We start from the raw sequence: 18,457 nt of genomic DNA on the forward strand, positions 1-18,457 counted from the left end.
CTTTTGGTTGTGTCATATTTAACTGCTTTTTCATTATCTTTGATTTCTTACGTTGATATCTGTGCATTTGAGTAATCGAGCTCATTTTCCAGACTGCACAGGTTTGCTTTGACAGACAGATCTTCACCTGTCACCTTAGTTGGGATTTATGGTGCTATCTGCTGGTAATTTCCTTGGACAGGTGGGGCTTGCTATTATGATCTATTTTTGGTTAAAGCAACTGTTTGAGCTCTGAGGCTGGGAATGGGGAGAGGGTGTGTGCCACTGTCTGAGAACAGTTAGATAGGACTGTGGCCTGGTTCCCTATGCAAGTGAGGCTCTAGGATGGATTCCTTGGCTGCCTAAATTCTCTGGTCAGGCTTACTGGGTGGTCAGAACTGGGTACTATATTCATTAGTAAATGGGGCTATGAATTAGCTTGCCTGCCCCAGCAGGGCAGCAGGATGGGACCCAGGGTCTCTATGACTTGTTGTTTAGGGACCTGAATCAGGCAAGAGTGTACACTGAATTCCTAGTCAGAGAGGCCACCAATTTTCCTCTGCAGACAGGGAAAGCCATGGGCTGTGCTCTCTGTTCAAGTGCCACTGTAAGCAGGGCTTCTGGATGGGCTACACAGCTTCCCATGTGCTCTGGTTAGGTTCCCTGTTTGGGCAGGCTGGAGGCTGTGTTCAGCAATGAGCAGGACTACAAATTAGGTTCTCTGCCTGGGCACAGTGGGAGAAACATCTCTAAAGTTGGTAAAGGTCTTTGTTGTCTTTAACTCAAGCCAACCCACATCCCAAGTTCCCTGGCTGAACAGGGCCACTGGCTTTGCTCTGCAGACTATTGGCTCTGCTCGAGTGTTGCTGCCTTATGCAGCTTCCAGTTGTTCTCACCAGCCCTTCTGGTCAGATGAGGCCAGAAGACACTCTCCACAGTAGGTATGGCTATGTCTCAGTTCCCTGGCCTGGGAAGGATGAGGAGGAGCCACTTCAGGTCTCTCTCAACATTTGCCAAACAGGCTTTCTGATCAGGAGGGGTTGAGAGCTACTCTCAGCCTAGGCTACAAATTAATCCCCCTACCTTTGGCATGGCAAGAGAACCCTCCATGCCCTGTACTGGCTTTGCTCTGGGGGTAATCAGCTGTCTGCCTGCCTCCTGGCTTGAGCATTGCTGGGTGACACAGCTTCCAGGTGCTCTCACCAGCACCTCTGGCCAGAAGGGTCTGGGAGACACAATCCCAGTGGGTGGGACTATGAGACAGCTCCTTGCCTGAGTGTGAGGCTCTAGGGCTGGCAAAACTCATTTGAGGGCCTGAATCAGGCAACTCTGCACCCCATTGAGTTCCCTGGTCAGAGTGCACTACCAACTTGGTTCTGCAGATGAGCAAAGCTGCTGGTTGGGATTACTACTTGGGCATTGCAGGTATGAACTCGGTCTCCCAAGATTCATGTGATGGTTGTTGAAAGCCCCTTCCTCCTTCTCTGTCACAGTCAGATTCATGGTGGTTGAGCCCCACAGATTCCCCCCTGCAATACCTCTGGGGCAAGACCAGAGTAGGGGCTCCCATGAAGTAACCCACAATGCTGGGGGACTGGTTATCACCCCAGGCTCTCTTTTCCCACTGGAGGAACTGGAGGCTCAAGGGAGACTTCTCTGTGTGGTGCTGTGTTGGCCTGGGGTAGGGGCAATGTGGTCAGTGTGTAGCTGCTTCTCTTACCCTTCTAATGCAGTCTATCTTGGTCTCTGTGGTGCAGGGGGATGCTTTAGCCTCATCCCCATGTTCTGTCTCTCTCTCTATGTATATATCCTTAATATATATATATGTCATATATGTTCTAGTTTGTATGTAGTGTTGTTCAATTCCTGTATTTTGTTATTGATCCTCTGCCTAATTTTTTGATCCATTATTGAAAATGGTCATTGAATTCTTCAACTATTATTGTACAACTGTGTATTTCTCCTTTCAATTCTGCCAGTGCTTGCTTTATATATTTTAGGCCTCTGTTAATGGCTCATATATGTGTATAATTGTTATATATATATATGTGTGTGTGTGTATGTATATATATATATATTTTATTTTTGATGAGGAAGATTCACCCTGAGCTAACATCCATGCCAATCTTCCTCTATTTTGTATGTTGGTCACTGCCTCAGCATGGATGCCGATGAGTGCTGTAGGTCCATGCCTGGGAACTGAACTTGGGCCACCAAAACAGAATGCACTGAACTTAACCACTAGACCATGGGGTCAGCCATAATATAATTGTTATATATATTTTTGGTGAATAGATACTTTAATCAATATTTAATGTCTGTCTTTTTCTCTTGTAATAATTTTTGACTTAAAGTCTATTTTTTCCCTAATATTAGTATAGTGATGTTTGCCTTCATTTGGCTACTATCTGAATGGAATATATTTTTCCATCCATTCACTTTTTAACCTATTTGTATCTTTGGATCTAAAGTGAGTATCTTGTAGACAGCATGTTCTTGGATTATGCTTTTTTATCATTCTGCAAATCCCTGGTATTGATTGGAGTATTTAATCTACTTACATTCTTGATAAGATGGACTTCTGCCATTTTTTTTCTATCTTACAGGTTTTTATCCCTCATTTCCTCCATTTCTTCCCTTTTGTAGTTAGTTGATTTTTTGTAGTGAACTGTTTTGATTCCCTTCTCATTTCCTTTGTGTATATTATTTAGGTATTTTTGTTGTGGTTATGATGGGGATATTATTTAACATCCTACATTTATAAAAATCTAATTTGAATTGATACTAACTTAACTTCAATAGCATACAAAAACTCTGCTCCTATATAAATTACATCTTTATGCATTGTGTGCCCAATAACATAGACTTATAATTATTTTCATGCATTCATCTTTTAAATCATGTAGGAAGTTAAAATTAGATTTACAAACAAAAATACAATAATAATGCCTTTTGTATTTGCCCATGTATTTACCTTTACCACAGATTTTTATTTCTTCATATGGCTTTGAATTACTATCTAGTTTTTCATTTAATTTCAAACCGAAGGACTCCCTTTAGCATATTTTGTAGGGTAGTCCTAATTTTAACAAACTCCTTCAGCTTTGTTTATCAGGGAATGTCTTAATTTCTCTCCCATTTCTGAATGACAGTTTTGCCAGATATAGAATTCTTGGTTGACAGTTTTTTCTTTCAGCACTTTAAATATGTCATTTGACTGCCTTCTTGCCTCCATAGGTTCTGATAAGAATCAGTTGTTAATCTTATTGAGGATCACATGTATGTGATGAGTTACTTCTCTCTTGCTATTTTCAAGATTCTCTCATTGTCCTTGACTTTCAACAGTTTCCTTACACTGTGCCTCAGTATACTGTGCTTATACTATGTCTCAGTGTGTGCCTCTTTGAGTTTATCCTGCTTGGACTAGATTGACCTTCTTGGATTTGTCGGTTCATGTCTTTCATCAAATTTGGTTCATTTTTAGCCATTATTTCTTCAGATATTCTTTCTGTCTCTTTCTTCTTCTTCTCCTCCTCCTTCTTCTCCTCTTCCTCCTCTTCCGTCCTCTCCCCCTCCTTCTTCTTCTCCTCCTCCTCCTCTTCCTCTTCTTATTCTCCTACTCCTCCTTGTTCTTCTCCTCTTCCTCCTCCTTCTTTTTCTTGACTTCCATAGTAAATATGTTGGTCCATTTGATGATACCCCACAGGTCCCTTAGGCTCTATTCATTTTCCTTCATTCTTTTTTCTTTTTGCTCTTCAGACTTGATAATTTAAATTGTTCTTTCTTCAAGTTCACGGAATCTTTCTTCTACCTGCTTGAATTGGCTATGAAATCTGTCTATTGAATTTTGGTTTCAGTTGTTTTACTTTTCAGATCCAGAATTTGTGTTTAGTTTTGTTCATAATTTCTTTTCTTTCTTGATATTGTAATTTTTGCACCTATTTTTTGATTTTCTTTCATTTTTGTCCATGGTTTCCTTAGCTTTTTTTAAAATCATATTTAAGACAGTTGATTTAAAGTCTTTACCTAGTAATTTCAATGCCTGGGCTTCTTCTGGGTTTGTTCCTGTCAAGGTATTTCTTCCTTTGGGCCTTACATTTATGTTTTTCTTGTATACTTTGTGATATTTTTTGAAAACTGGACACTTGAATATTATCATGTGGCAAGTCTGAAAATAAGATTTTCCCCCTTCCCTGGTATATTAATCTGCTCAGGCTGCCATAACAAAATAGTACAGACTGGTTGGCTTTAAACAACCGAAATTTGTTTTCTCACAGTTCTGGAAGCTAGAAGTCCAAGATTAGGGTGCTGGCAGCATGGTTTCTGCTGAGACCTCTCTTCTTGGCTTGCAGATTTCTCACTATGCCCTCATATCACCTTTCCTCTGTGCACATGCATGCCTCGTGTCTCGTCCTCTCCATAAGGACAGCAGTCTTATTAGAGTGGACCCCATACTTATGCCTCCATTTAACCTTAATTACTTCTGTAAAGGCCTTATCTCCAAATACCATTGCATTGGGGGTTAGGGCTTCAACTTATGAATTTTGAGGGAACACAATTGAGTCCATAACACCAAAGTTTGCTTTTTTATTGAATGCTATAGTAGTTCATTTGTTTAGTGACTTTTTGAAAATATTGATATAGTTGGATTTAGGATGCCATTTTACTTTTTATTTTCTATATGCCTTATGTCTTTTTCCTTCCTCTATTCCTCCTTTACTGATTACTTTTTACTAAATGGATATTTTCCACCATAACATTTTAATTAGGTAATAATTTTTCACTATATGTTTAGTGACTTCTACAAACTATTTTGTGTAGACTATGCTTTCTTGTGTGTGGCACTGAAGTCTCTGTTCCTTTTGCTCATGTTCAGCTGATGTTATGACAGAGACTTTCTCGAATGCCAGAGCTAAAGACAAAACAAGGGAAAACAAAAGAAGCATATAAGAAAAGCAAAATCCCTCCCCCCTGAAACCAAACAGCTCTTACAGTTTTTGCAGATTGGCTCTGGACTGGGGCACTCCTTTAACACTTACCAGGCTTGCACTGACCCTAGGGATAAGCCCAAGGTGAAAGCTTAGACCTTCTCAGGTCTTTCCTGAGCATGCATCTTGCCCTGGGTGGGCACATGGGTTTCTAAATTCCCCTGTATCCATGGGTGCTTTTGGGTGTCCTAATTTTCCAAACAATCTCCTTCAGCTTTTCCTCTCAGGCTCGATGTGGTCTATGGTCTCAACCATATCTTTTTCCCCAGGTATCTGTGAGTTTTTAGTTCTCCTTGCAATATTTTCCAGCAATGCCCACCACTCTTCCAGCCTGAGTTCCAAGTTTGGAAAAACAGAGACTAATGCCATTCATCAGTCCTTCAGGTTTCCCCCAGACAAGTTAGAACAGACATACAGGGGTTAGAGCAGAATAAGTTCTGCTCTGCTCCCTGTAGAAGTAGAGATCAGGATCCCACAGTGGGAACATGGTCTGCCACCACTTCAGTACTGCCACTGCACTAAGGAAGGGGTGTGGCAAGGGCAAGTAAAAATGACACAAAGCTTTCCTGTTTTCAGATTTCTTTTTTATTCATTCACTGTTCACTTGGTTGATGTAACCATCTGACTGTTTTCCAAATTTCTGACAAAGTTGATCCAGACAGTTTCTGCTTTTTCTTAACGTTTCTGTGAGAGGACAAGAGCTGGGAATTGCCAACTCTGTCATTTTGCTGATGTTACTCTCTCTTTCATTTTTGAAAGATAGTTTTGCTGGATTTAAAATTCTTGGTTGATAGATTTTTTTCTTTCAGCCTTTTGAGTATATCTTCCTTCTGTTTTGGCCTACCTTGTTTCCGGTGAGAAATAAAGTGTTACTCTTATTGAGATTGCCTTGTACATGATGAGTCATTTTTCTCTTGCTGCTTTCTAGATTTTCTCTTTGTCTTTGGATTTCAAAATTTTTACTTTAATGTATCTGAGTGTCAGTCTCTTTGAACTTATCATACTTGGAGTTCACTGAACTCTTGCATGTATAGCTTAATATTTTTCATTAAATTTGGGAAGTTTCCAGCCATTATTTCTTTGGATATTTTTTATGCTCCTTTCCCTCTCTTCTCTCATTGTGGTACTTTCATTACACATACGTTGATATACTTAATGATGCTCCACATTTATTTGACTCTGTTCATTTTTCTTCATTCTTTTTCCTCTCTATTCTTTGGATTGCCTAATCTCCATCATCTGTCTTCAAGTGTGCTGATTCTTTCACTTCTAGCTCAAATCTACTGTTGAGCACTTCAGTGAATTTTTCATTTCAATTATTGTTGTTTTCAACTCCAGAATTTTCTGTTATCTTCTCTTGTAATTTCTGTCTCTGTTGATTTTCTTTATTTGATAAAACAGTGTCATCATACCTTTATTGCTCTAATAATGGTTTCCTTTATTTCTTTGAACATTTTTATTATAGCTGTTTGAAGTCTTTGCTAAATTTGACATCTGGGTCCTCTCAAAGGCAGTTTCTATTACCTATATTTTCCCCTGTGTATTGGTCATACTCATGTTTCTTTGCATGTTTCATAATTTGTTATTGAAAATTGGAGATTTCTGATAATATATTGTAGTAACATGGAGATATTGATCACCCTGCTGTGGGACTTTTTTTTAGCTTGTTTTTTAGTTTAGAGTCTTGGCTAGGCTATTTTAGTGAAGTCTATTTCCCCTGCAATGTGAAGTCTCTGATGTCACTTCTCACAGGATGCATACATTCCCATGAGACAACATACTTTTAGCAGGTCTCCTTTTTACTGTTTCTTTCTCTGATTTGTTAAGCCGTCTGCCTTTGTTGGTGTAATACCCAGCTGTTAGCCTCTACTAATTTGCTCTATTTTTTTTTTAAAGATTTTATTTTTTTCCTTTTTCTCACCAAAGCCCCCCGGTACATAGTTGTATATTCTTCATTGTGGATCCTTCTCGTTGTGGCATGTGGGATGCTGCCTCAGCGTGGTTTGATGAGCAGTGTCATGTCCGCGTCCAGGATGTGAACCAATGGAACACTGGGCCGCCTGCAGCAGAGCACGTGAACTTAACCACTCAGCCATGGGGCCAGCCCCTGCTCTATTTTTTAAAACAGTGGCCTCGGGCATAAATTGCCCTACAGTCTGATCCAGTTAAATTTGGGCACTTTTGCAGCAGTAGTCTTTGAAACCAGTCTTTGAGGTTTGCTCCTACTATAGGACTGCTCTTGCTTTCTGTCTCTTACCATGATTCTTTGTTAAACATCCAGCTGGGCTATGACTTAGCTTGTTGCTCTAATGGAGCTGTAGCCTTCTCTTAATTGCTTACCACTAAAATCTCCATTGGATTTAAGAGCATCCTAGCCTTGAATTATCCTACATTGTGTTCCAAATAAATTCTGTTCTCTTGGGAAGAGCACTGAGCTATCTCTTCTTATGTCCTGCCTTTCATCCTTGAGCAAAATCTCTATACCACTGCTGCAGAACAGTTTGGAAGGAAAGTGGCCCACTTTTCTCAGAATGAAACTCCTGCTTTATGTGCAGGGCACTGGTTTTGGGTAGTAAACTCGGGTCTTCTTGGTTTACCTCTTCTGGAGCTCTCTCCTTGGCATCCTCTCCTTGCTGAATGAGCAAGCATGTGTGAGGGTGATCAGGGCAGCGGTATTCTCAACTTGCCTTGCCTGAGGTGGAACTACTGTTCCACAATTATGGGCTGGTGGATGAAGAGTCCCCAAATTCTAAACCACTCTTGCCAGGGATAGAGCTTCTGCCACATGGAACCAGAGCGTAGAATGAGAAATGTTGGTGGTCTGCCACTCCATGGCAGATACCATAGCCTTCACTGGTGACTAGAGGGAGAGGGAACCCTGTGTTCTTGCCTGCATCTGCTTGGGGTAGAGCTTGAAACATGCTGAGCTGGTGAGGGGGGCAAATGGAGGGAGCAGGTTGTTTTTCAAATGCTACAAACTTGCTGTTACTAGTGAAATTTAGTAGATTTTTTTTTAAGATTGGCACCTGAGCTAACAACTGTTGCCAATCTTTTTTTTTGGTCTCCTCCCGAAAGCCCCCCAGTATATATCATTGTATATTCTAGTTGTGAGCGACTCTGGTTGTTCTATGTGAGATGCTGCCTCAGCATGGCCTGACTATTGGTGCCATGTCTGCGCCTGGGATCCAAACCTGCGAAACCCCGGGCCAATGAATCAGAGCATGCAAACTTAACCACTTGGCCATGGGGCCGCCCCAGATTTTTTTAATCATTATTTTTTCATTTACTGTATGCTCTTAGGACAATTTCCAGAGATTTTAAACGACTGTTTTAAAACTAATTTTTACCAGTTATGATTCTTTTGCTAGAGAGAGTGTCTGTGGAGCTCCTCACAACACTATTCTGGAATTTATCTCCTTTGGCCATTATTTCTTCAAAATGTTTTTCTGCTCCCTCCCCTCTAGGACTAACAATTACACTTATATTAAGCAGCCTAAAGTTATCCCACAGTTCACTAATTATCTATTCTTTCTTTTTCAATCTTTTTTCTTCTTCTATTTAATTTTAGTTTCTAAACTAAACTTGCTATATGATCAAGTTCACTAATCATTTTTCTGTAGTTTCTAATCATCTGTAAATGCCATCCAGCACATTTTTCATCTGTCATTTTTTTAACTCTAGAAGTTCAATTTTTATATCTTTCGTGTTTCCTCTTTAACATGCTTTTCTTCTACCTTTCTGAACACACAGAATATAGACATCATAACTGTTTTAACACGTTTTTCTACAAATTCTGTTGTCTCTGTCACTTCTGGGTCTGTTTTTACCAAAATTTTTTCTTAACTTTATTGGTTTTATTTTACTGCTCCTTTGAACGCCTGGTGATTTTTCTTTATTGGATTCCAGATACTGAAAATTTCATCATGTTTAGTGCTAGATATTTTTGTTATCATTAATATTCTTGAGTTTTGTTCTGGGACACAGTAAAGTTACTTGTGAACAATTTGATCTTCATAAAATGTTGTTTTTAAGCTTTCCTGAACAGGTCCAGAACACCCCTTAGTCTAGGCATAATTTTCCCACTATTCACTACATAAAACACTTGTGAGCACTCTATTTAGACCATGGTCCATGAATTACCAGTTTTTTCCACTCTGGCTGGAGATAAAATTAACTGTTTCTGGTCCAGAGATTCAGAGGTTGTTTCTCTTGTTACTTTTGGATGGTTCTTTAGGGTCCCCACTTTGAGAACCACTGCCGTGCAGCATTAATACATGCACAATTTAAAAATCTGTTAAAACTTTAGGCATGCATCTTACAAAATCCAATAAATAACAGGATTTGAAAGTAAAAAGGAGCATAATGCTCATACTAGAAAATTCTCTTTAAAAACCCATTTCTGACATTTAAAAACCAATGTCAATGTCACTAAAAATAACAGACATGAGCTAAATATTCCAACAGCTGTCATCTTAAAACTCCTTTAATTTGATGAGAAACATTTGGTCCTCTGTTGAAGGAAGAGAGGACTTTATATAGCACCTGCTGTGTACACAGCCCATCTCTCTGATATCCTTAGCAACAACCATTCTGCTGCTCAGCCAACTGCTCCAAAGCCTTGGGTAATGGGGTGGAGGATTATGGAAATAGCAAATTCTGAAAAATATAATAAACTCAGTAATAGACTTTGCATTAATTGGTAACCCATAGCCCAGTTTGATAATATAACACAGTATCACATACAAGTTCACTTATTTGATTTGATGATTCTATAAAGATGGGATACAACTTAAGGTAGGAATTCTTAACTAGGGTATATGAATATATTTCAGAGTCTCTGAAAACCCTCTGAAACTAAAATTCTGTGTGTGTGCATGTGCACATGTATTTTTATGTGGAGACTGTCAATAGCTTTCTTTAGATTCTCAAAGGAGTGCATGACCAAAATAAGGTGAAGGTCCCTGGTTTAAGGCAATCTCAAATGAGTTCGAACAAATTTCCTCTCTCCCTCTTTTCCTACTCCCCCTTTTTTCTTTTGTAGGGGAGCAGAACTTGGCACCCCAAAATGTGTCTCTTTGGTTTAATTATTTTTAAGAACAAAATACTCAGGAAGAAACTTTGACCTTCCCCCTAACTGCCTAAAGGAATTTAAGGTAGAAGGCCTGTTTCAGAAAGGAGCTATCATCATAGATAACTGTAATATAATATGAACTAGGTGTGGTAGACAGGGAGGAACCTAGCAAGGCCCATTTGATCAAAGTGCTCCCCATGTCCCATTGTCTTCACAAGGTATGGCAAACATTTGTTTACTAAACATTTGCTTTTCCATCAACATGTGAATTGCCTTCCTCCCCTTTGCAGTACCACCCTCCCCCAAGATCCTATTTTGTTTTTAGCTGAAGATGGTATTTAAGGTGGTAGCTTCAGCCATTTTGGGGAGTTACTCAGTTTTCCTGGGTTTCTCTCATGTAGACATGTTATTAAACTTTTATTTTCTCCTGTTATTCTGTCTCATGTCAATTTAATTCTTAGGCCAGCCAGAAGAATTTATAAGGGTAGATGACTATTTCCTCCTCCCCTATACTTTCTTGACAATAGTGTTCACAAAGTTGGTAGCTCATGGCAGTGAGAATTATCATGAAGAAGTAGATTTAAAAGCTAGATTGGGTAGCAGTAGAAAGATGACATTAAAATACATTGTTTTATTTATCAACTAGGATTGTAGTGTCTATACCCTTTGAAAACAGTCATATGGAGGCAAAGTTTTTTCTGATAACTTTGGCTGAACTGAGGTTGTCCAAAACTTTCAGGTGAATAAAAAGTAGAAAACTTCATAAGTTCATGACAAATTAAAGTATTTAAAAATAATGTTTAGAAATAGATGCTCCAGGTCGTTCTGTTAAGATAATCCAAGGCAGTGATAGAAATGCAAATCTGAAGTTGTCTCTGGATCAGTCAGTAGGATACATAGAGAAGAGATAAATTAACTTTACCTTCAACAAAATTACAATTTAAATAGATTGAAAATATGTAGGTAGAAAATAGAAGGCTTCAAAGTTTAGAGGAAATTATAATGAAGTGGAAAAGGGGTTAAATTGTTAATGTTTCCTATCTCATCTTGGCTCATTTCCACCAGTATTCCCCTTTGATTTTTTTTTTTTTTTGAGGAAGATTAGCCCTGAGCTAACATCTGCTGCCAATTCTCCTCCTTTTGCTGAGGAAGACTGGCCCTGAGCTAACATCAGTGCCCATCTCCCTGTACTTTATATTTGGGACGCCAACCACAGCATGGTTTGCCAAGTGGTGCCATGTCCGCACCCAGGATCTGAACTGGGAAACCCTGGGCTGCTGAAGTGGAATGTGCGAACTTAACCGCTGCATCACTGGGCCGTACCCCCACTGATTTTTTATATGTCACAGAACCCTCAACCTTCAGCACCCAGTAGCCCTGCCACACACAGACTCCTGTGATTCAGAAATGACTTCAGGTTTGCATTTGTAGTGGGTCCCTCAGAACCACATTACTCTAAGTGCTTTCGAATTGTCCGGGGCAATTTATGTATGGTATGACCGTGAATGGGAAAGTATAATAACACTTTTTGACTAACTGATAACCTATATTCTTTAATGTTTCAATAGCAAAACTTTTGCTTCCCCTACAGCCAATTGTATTTTATTTTCATTGAAATTCTTATATGCTGTGGCCAAATTTATTTTAGAGTTTGTCAACGTTGTCAGGATCTAGGTCTGATACCGTGCTAATTTCCAAAATTGATTTGAATACTTCAGTTAAGGTTTATGAGGAAAATTTCTTTCAAAACCATAAACATATTCAAATACTTTTTTTAAAGAGTTTGCTAAAATGTGCTTTTCACTGTCATAAATTTTCCACCCCTGTAGAGTTGGAAGTCTAAACACTGAAACATTATGCTACTGTGTGAGAATGAATATTTTAATATTCAAAGAGAAACTGACTAGTTTTTCAATGTCCCTGCATATGGTGAGAAAATTAATTTCAAAATTTTGTTGTTTATAACACGAAGAAAATGCATGTCAATATGTTTACACATTCTTATATAAACCATTATATCTTTATAAAGTTTCCTTTTAAACATCTATGTCTTGAACTTCCTTAGTAACCTCTATTCAAATAAGATTCTTCTGGGGCCGGCCCTGTGGTGCAGTGGTTAAGTTCACACATTCCACTTCAGCGGCCCAGGGTTCACCGGTTCGGATCCCGGGCACAGACCTATGCATGGCTTATCAAGCCATGCTGTGGTAGGTGTCCCACATATAAAGTAGAGGACGACGGGCACAGATGTTAGCTCAGGGCCAGTCTTCCTCAGCAAAAAGAGGAGGATTGGCAGGAGATGTTAGCTCAGGGCTAATCTTCCTAAAAAAAAAATCAGATAAGATTCTTCTATAAAGGTTTCCTCTGTTATGCCATTTTTTTAAATCTAGAAAGAAATTAGTTGTCCTTTGTTTCTAGTATTTGAATTTTTTTGCAGTGTGCTCATGATGCAAATTCAAGCTGTTTGTAGCTGATGCATTGGAATAAATAAAATGGGATTTTCAGCTAAGATGTTTCAAGTCTTTACCTGGGACAAAGTAAGCACTTTTTTTATAAGCTTAACTAGAATAAAAGACTTCTTTCTGGTTTTGTGTTAAGCCTGACCTTTACAGGTTGGGCATCTCTGAGGTGATTCAAATTCTCCATTATTAATTAGTCACGATCAGCACTGAGTGTTCCAAACTTCAGTTTTAAATGCTCTGCATTTTTGTGGACTTCTGCCTTCTTGTTGGCTAACTGGGGGGCTTTTCTCTATTCTGTCTGAAAAGGACTCTGTGCAAATGGTGCATCTAGTGAGGGAAAACTTATTTGGGGCTTACTTAATAAGGGTCTCTTAAAATATTTCTCTGAGGGTAATGTATAATTTAGGAACAAGTGGACAACTGTGTTATTTTCTCAGAATCATTATATTCTTTTTTCAGGTGACATGCATCTGGAGAACAGTAAACATAGTCTTCAGTGTAAGAAAAAGCAAACCAGAGTTCATATCACCCTTAGGCACAAAAGGGAAGTTCTTTCTTTTACTTTTTACTTATCACAATAACAGGAAAAGGCAAAAGATGTGTGAAGCTGAGCAGAAATTGAACATGATTAAGTGCCATTAGACAAGTCAGCTTTCTATCTAAAAGCCATTGCTGCTAATTTACCAACTCATATCCATGTTTGAACGTAAGACAGAAATACTGAGCATGGGTGTTTGGAAGATGAGATGTTACAGAGGAGTCTACATATCACACATACCAATCAACCTGGGAGTGAATAAACTCCACTATACCCCCATGAATTGAGATATACAGAAACTTCCATCAAAGTGGTTTGAAATTTTGGGCTTTGCCAACGTTGTTTAACAAAACCATAATACATAAAAGAAATGACAATTTTATGCATATACTTTTAATAAAGAACATAGGAAGATAATGCTGGTCAGTGTTTGTGGATATTTCTGTAGCAATACATATGTTTTTAAGAATACTATATACAATCAGTTTGAGCAGACTGGTGGAAAGGATTTGCAGCAAATGGCAACTTGAGCTTAACTGCTGAGGTCCCCAGTGCCTTTCTTTTTATGGCTCTCCAATACATTTCCTATATTACCAAGACCCAGTACCAGATTTCCTGCTGTGTCCCTTTGCTGATTTAGCTAGCAGAGTGACAGCAGTTATTCCTTGAATGCATCTTATCTTATTGGGTTTTTTTCTTTTAGTGTTTTCCCTACTAAAAATCCATTTCCTGATATATTGAATTCATTGTCTGTTTTAACTCATTTTGCTGATGGCCATATACCAGTCTGCTATGAAGAACACATTTAATAGTTTTGACCATTATGTGGGACACAGCCCTAGCCCTTTTGGGGAAGTAAATAGTCATGGGTTGCATGCTAGTAGAAGCCACCCATTCATTATTATATTGCATAACACCTGCATGCAAAAGGCTACAATTTAATATGGTACATTACAGCTATGGTTAAAGAAATGCAGATGTACCATACCTCATAGACCATTTCCTACTGATTGGATGGAGCTCATGAATTTTCTAAGAAGATGAGACTTATGGAAGTGTCTGACAATCTTTTTAGATGCCTTATGTGCCTCTGATAGAGGCACAGATCATGTCTTTTGCACCAACTGAGTACCTCAGGTACTCTGGGAGCAGAGGTTCTAGAATGTGTGAATGGAATGTTCTTCACTTGCAGTGACTATTGGACTTTTTTCTAAAAGGAGAAGACAGAGAATCATTCCTTTAAAGCATTTGCTCCTAAAGACTAGGCAGCCTGCTTTGGGGGGCAGTGTGTGTGTGTGCATACGCGTGTGCACACCTGTATGTAGATATGTATGTGTGATGAGAGGTGAAAAAGATAGGTGTTGCAAGACTGCCACATTCCTGTGAATTTGGGCCATGTAAAATTTCAGGTGCACATTACAATAATGTATATTTAATTTTCTTAAAACATACCTGCTAGGATTGTGCTTAAATCTCCATTAAGCTCAATGCCTATACTTGGTGCAATTTGGCATAAACATAGGGAAGCATATTCTTTTCCTTGGCAAAGACAGCCCTGAGATTGGGCTCTATGGGTGCCGGAGGAGATAATGACACTGGCTGATGCCATGTAGTGTGAAATATGTGTCACATGGGGCCAGTGAGGGAAAGAGGCACATATTACATTTCTACCACATAGAAAATGAGTTTTATAAATTGCATACTTTTAAGATTTTGGACAAAATGGGACTCTTCTGAAATGTGATCCTGCCCTCATTGCTCTCAGTGTTCTAAGCTGCTCCATGGTAATTCCAGTACTCGGAAGCCAAGTCACTCTAACAGTGTACTGGACATGGTAACTGTGAGTTCTGCCCCAAATAACTATGTGCTTTTGGAGGGCACTTCATTTCTTTTGCCCTTAATTTTTCCAGCTGTACCATGGGGAAAATAATTTCTATTCTGTCTCTTTCTAGTTGGAATGAAAGGAAAAACATTAATAAAGTACTTTAAACTCTGCAAGAACAAATCAGCAATGAGAGCATGGAAGAAAAGAATGGAGCACACTAGTTTGCTTAGAAATGCTGTTATAGTTAAACTTTTCATTCCAGTCCTGCAATGAAAGACATATAAGAGCACTAGGGAGTTACATAGCACCTTTCAACTGTAGGATCCTAATAATGAGTGTCTTTGTTTTGCAAATGGGGAAAATGGGTACCAAAGATTGGGGAATGAGATTCTGCAGAGGTTATTGGACAGGGCCCCAAGGAAAAGCAAGCAAAGGAGCCAGATCAGGGTATGATAATTATCAAACAAAACTTTGTCTTTATCAATAGTCAATTGGTGGGGATGCCTATATACAGTAGTCAATACTCAATGATCTATGGATAGGGATATTATCAGAGTCTATAAACTAGTGGAACAAAGGTACAGATAGGAACAAGGTTTCTTTATTTCTCCAAGCCCCCACGTAAAACCCTGATTTATTTGGCCTTTTGAAGACAGTGTAAGTCTGGAAGACATTAAACAATCAGTTTTGCATTATAGCTCTCCTGAGCTTTACCCTTCCTGTGTTTCCCTGCCGTTTCCTGACACTGTCTTTTATGACCTGATTTCTATGAGTGCTGAATGCTGATACACTCTGTGCATCAAAGAAGTTCTTGATTCCGTCCTGGTTTTGAATCATAGTTAGCAGCTACTCTGCCTAAACCTCTGGCAGAAGATGATAGATGGAAAAGGGAAAGATTGCTTTGAGGCCCACTGGCTATGGAGTAAGTAATGGCCCTACCTTTAGAGAAAGGTGCATTTCTATATGAATAGAAGGCAAGGCTTATCCATCATAAGACCATATGGATGGCCAAATAAACTTTCAAGAGAAACCTAGATAGGATAGTGTTTTGGAGGGAGAGAGGAAGGAGAAAAATCTTCCTATCTGAACATATACAATTTCATCGTGAAACCCAGTGTGCATAGTCTTCTAGCCTGCTTCTTGGTGTCTGAGTTTGAGAAACAGTCCCTGGTCCCAATAGACTTAGTCATTTCTAGTGTTCTCTCAAATGAAATGCTGGCCACAATCCATTTAATGTATGCTAAAAGTCTTACCTTGACCAAAATTTCCTAGAGAATCCAAATGAACAAGTTTTTTGTTGCTTTAAGGAACTGGATTGCTCACTTTCTCAGCTCCACAGAGCCCTAAGACTGAACCGTTTGTGGCAGGCAACTCTTTTTTTACTCAAAAAGCTTTCAGGGGGGAAAATTTAGTAGACCTAAGATCCCTCTGGGAGCTCAACTCCTTGGTATCTCTAAGATGCCTCTAACTCTCACTGATCTCTGTAAGAGTTGGGGCTTCTATTGTCAGCAGATGGGCACTGGCTGAGAAATGAAAACCATCAATACTCTTAGGTATTATTATTATAAAGAAGCAGCATTAGTGTCCATACTCACTGATTCAGGCACTAGGACTAAAAGAACGGCTGATTATAAATAAATGGGGAAATGGATGTAAACTATCTTAATGGCTGAGCTGCCACTGAAGCTAAAAAAAAGAAAGGAAAAGAATTGTCACATTACTATTAGGCTATCACTATCTGTACACTAACCCCTGCTGTGAAAACATTGATCCTTTGTGCTAATCCTTAGGCTAATTTCAACTGTGAAACTTCGCCTTTATGAACAGTACTGTAATTAAACCTGAAAATCACCATTAAACCCTTTAAAAAAATCTATGGTCTGTAACTTAGGCTTATAGTTTTTCTTTCATCATAGAGTAACCCATAAAGGCTAAAATAAAGCTAGGTAGCAAAGATAAGAATAAAAGTAATTGGAGAATTTTACCACAGTCTGGCATTAAAAGTCTTTAAAACACAATCATTATATTTAATACTGTGGCAATCTGACCTGATCTTCTCTGTTAGCTGTGGTGCTTTCAGGAACACCACACCTCTATGACAGAGAAGAGGTTTTACATTGTTGTTCAATTCCCAGTTCAAGCACCTTGATCACAGTGTATTGAATCTCCCTTTCGAATTTTAGGTACCTGATTTAGGGATGGTGTTCACAGCTCAGCAAATATCTAAATTTCTATTTATGGAAAAAGCACGATTGAATAAAACCATCAGAGTTTTTCAACCTTGATTTTCACAACACTATGGTAGACTTTTGTGTAAAGATGCTGCACATATGCATGCTTATAAATGCACATGCACACAAGCAGCAAACATAGTTTGATTTCCCACAATACCACAAAGACCCTATAGATATGATTAATAGTTTTTCCAAGGGAGATAAAGACTCCGAGGAAGTCTTTTGAATTCCTCTTTACCTGACAAGAGGAATGAAAAGAGCCCTGGAAAGATATATATGTTACACATTTAGGCTTTCAAAGATTGGAGGAGGGGAAATAAAGAAAGAGAGGAAGACTAGCTTGAATTAATTGCTACCAGATTGATGAGTTCAGTCAGTAAATTAAATAACTTGTAAAGTCCTGAAACATCTATCTGCACAGCAAGTATTTGATGGGATGCTTTCAAACTGTGAAGGTTTCACTCCGCCATGGTGACTTATTTTGAAGATTAGAATGGTTCCCAACATTGAACTCTGTAAGCCTCATGGGAGATGGAGGGTTCTAGGAATGAAAAGAAGAAATTCACAGGTGAGCTGAACAACTGTAAATATCCACACAGTAACATCTATTGACAATAATACATAACTGTAAAATTATGTTTATGAAGAGTATGGGTCAGCATTGAAAAACAAGTGAAAAAAGCAGGATGCAAAATATTTACAATGTTATAATTATTTTTAACCCAGAAATTGTATCTGGAACAAAAGACTGAGGAAATACACTAAATTGTTAAAAGTGGTGGATTCATGGGTAATTTATTTTCATTTTCTTTACTTTCTATTCATATTTCCCACATTTTATCTAGGAAATAGATAATAATTTGATAACACAAAATATTTATTTTTGAAATTCACATGGAAATAACATGAGCTTTGAAATTGGGCAATTCTGAATTTGAATTCTAGCTTTGCTACTTGCTATCTCTGTGATTCTGGACAAATAATATCAATGGACCTTAGTGTCTTCATCTGTACAACAGACAGAATAAAATCTACTTAAAACAATATCTGGCATACAGTAGGCACTCAAGTAGTTATTATTAGTACAAGCTTTCTGGAAAACAATTCGGCCATATATATTAAGAGTCTTTAAAGTGTTCATACCAGTAATTTTGCTTCTAGGATTCTATCCTAAGAAAATGAGGAAATGATTTATAAGGAAATAAATCAGGAAAAAGATTTATGTTCAATGATATTATTGACAGCCTTATTCATAATAGTGAAAAATTGGATACAATCTTAATGTTGGACAGCTGAGAATTGGTTAGATAAACAATAGTACCTTGATATAATGGGAAATTGCTTTTTAAAAAAACTTTTA

The 18,457-nt window shown here is 38.4% G+C and overlaps 1 protein-coding gene across 2 annotated transcripts in view; it reads right to left on the reverse strand.

Annotated features, from left to right (window-relative positions):
* Positions 1 to 13,044: 13,044 nt before the first annotated feature.
* Positions 13,045 to 18,457, reverse strand: part of ZDHHC15 (zinc finger DHHC-type palmitoyltransferase 15) — a 67,688-nt gene continuing 62,275 nt past the window's right edge. For both annotated transcript variants that reach the window (XM_070605777.1, XM_008544149.2), the window contains one exon: positions 13,045 to 17,638. The gene's annotated coding sequence lies outside the window, so the exon portion shown is untranslated. The remainder of the gene's footprint in view (positions 17,639 to 18,457) is intronic.

Source organism: Equus przewalskii, chromosome X (assembly GCF_037783145.1).
Source record: "Equus przewalskii isolate Varuska chromosome X, EquPr2, whole genome shotgun sequence".
NCBI classification, from domain to species: Eukaryota; Metazoa; Chordata; class Mammalia; order Perissodactyla; family Equidae; genus Equus; species Equus przewalskii.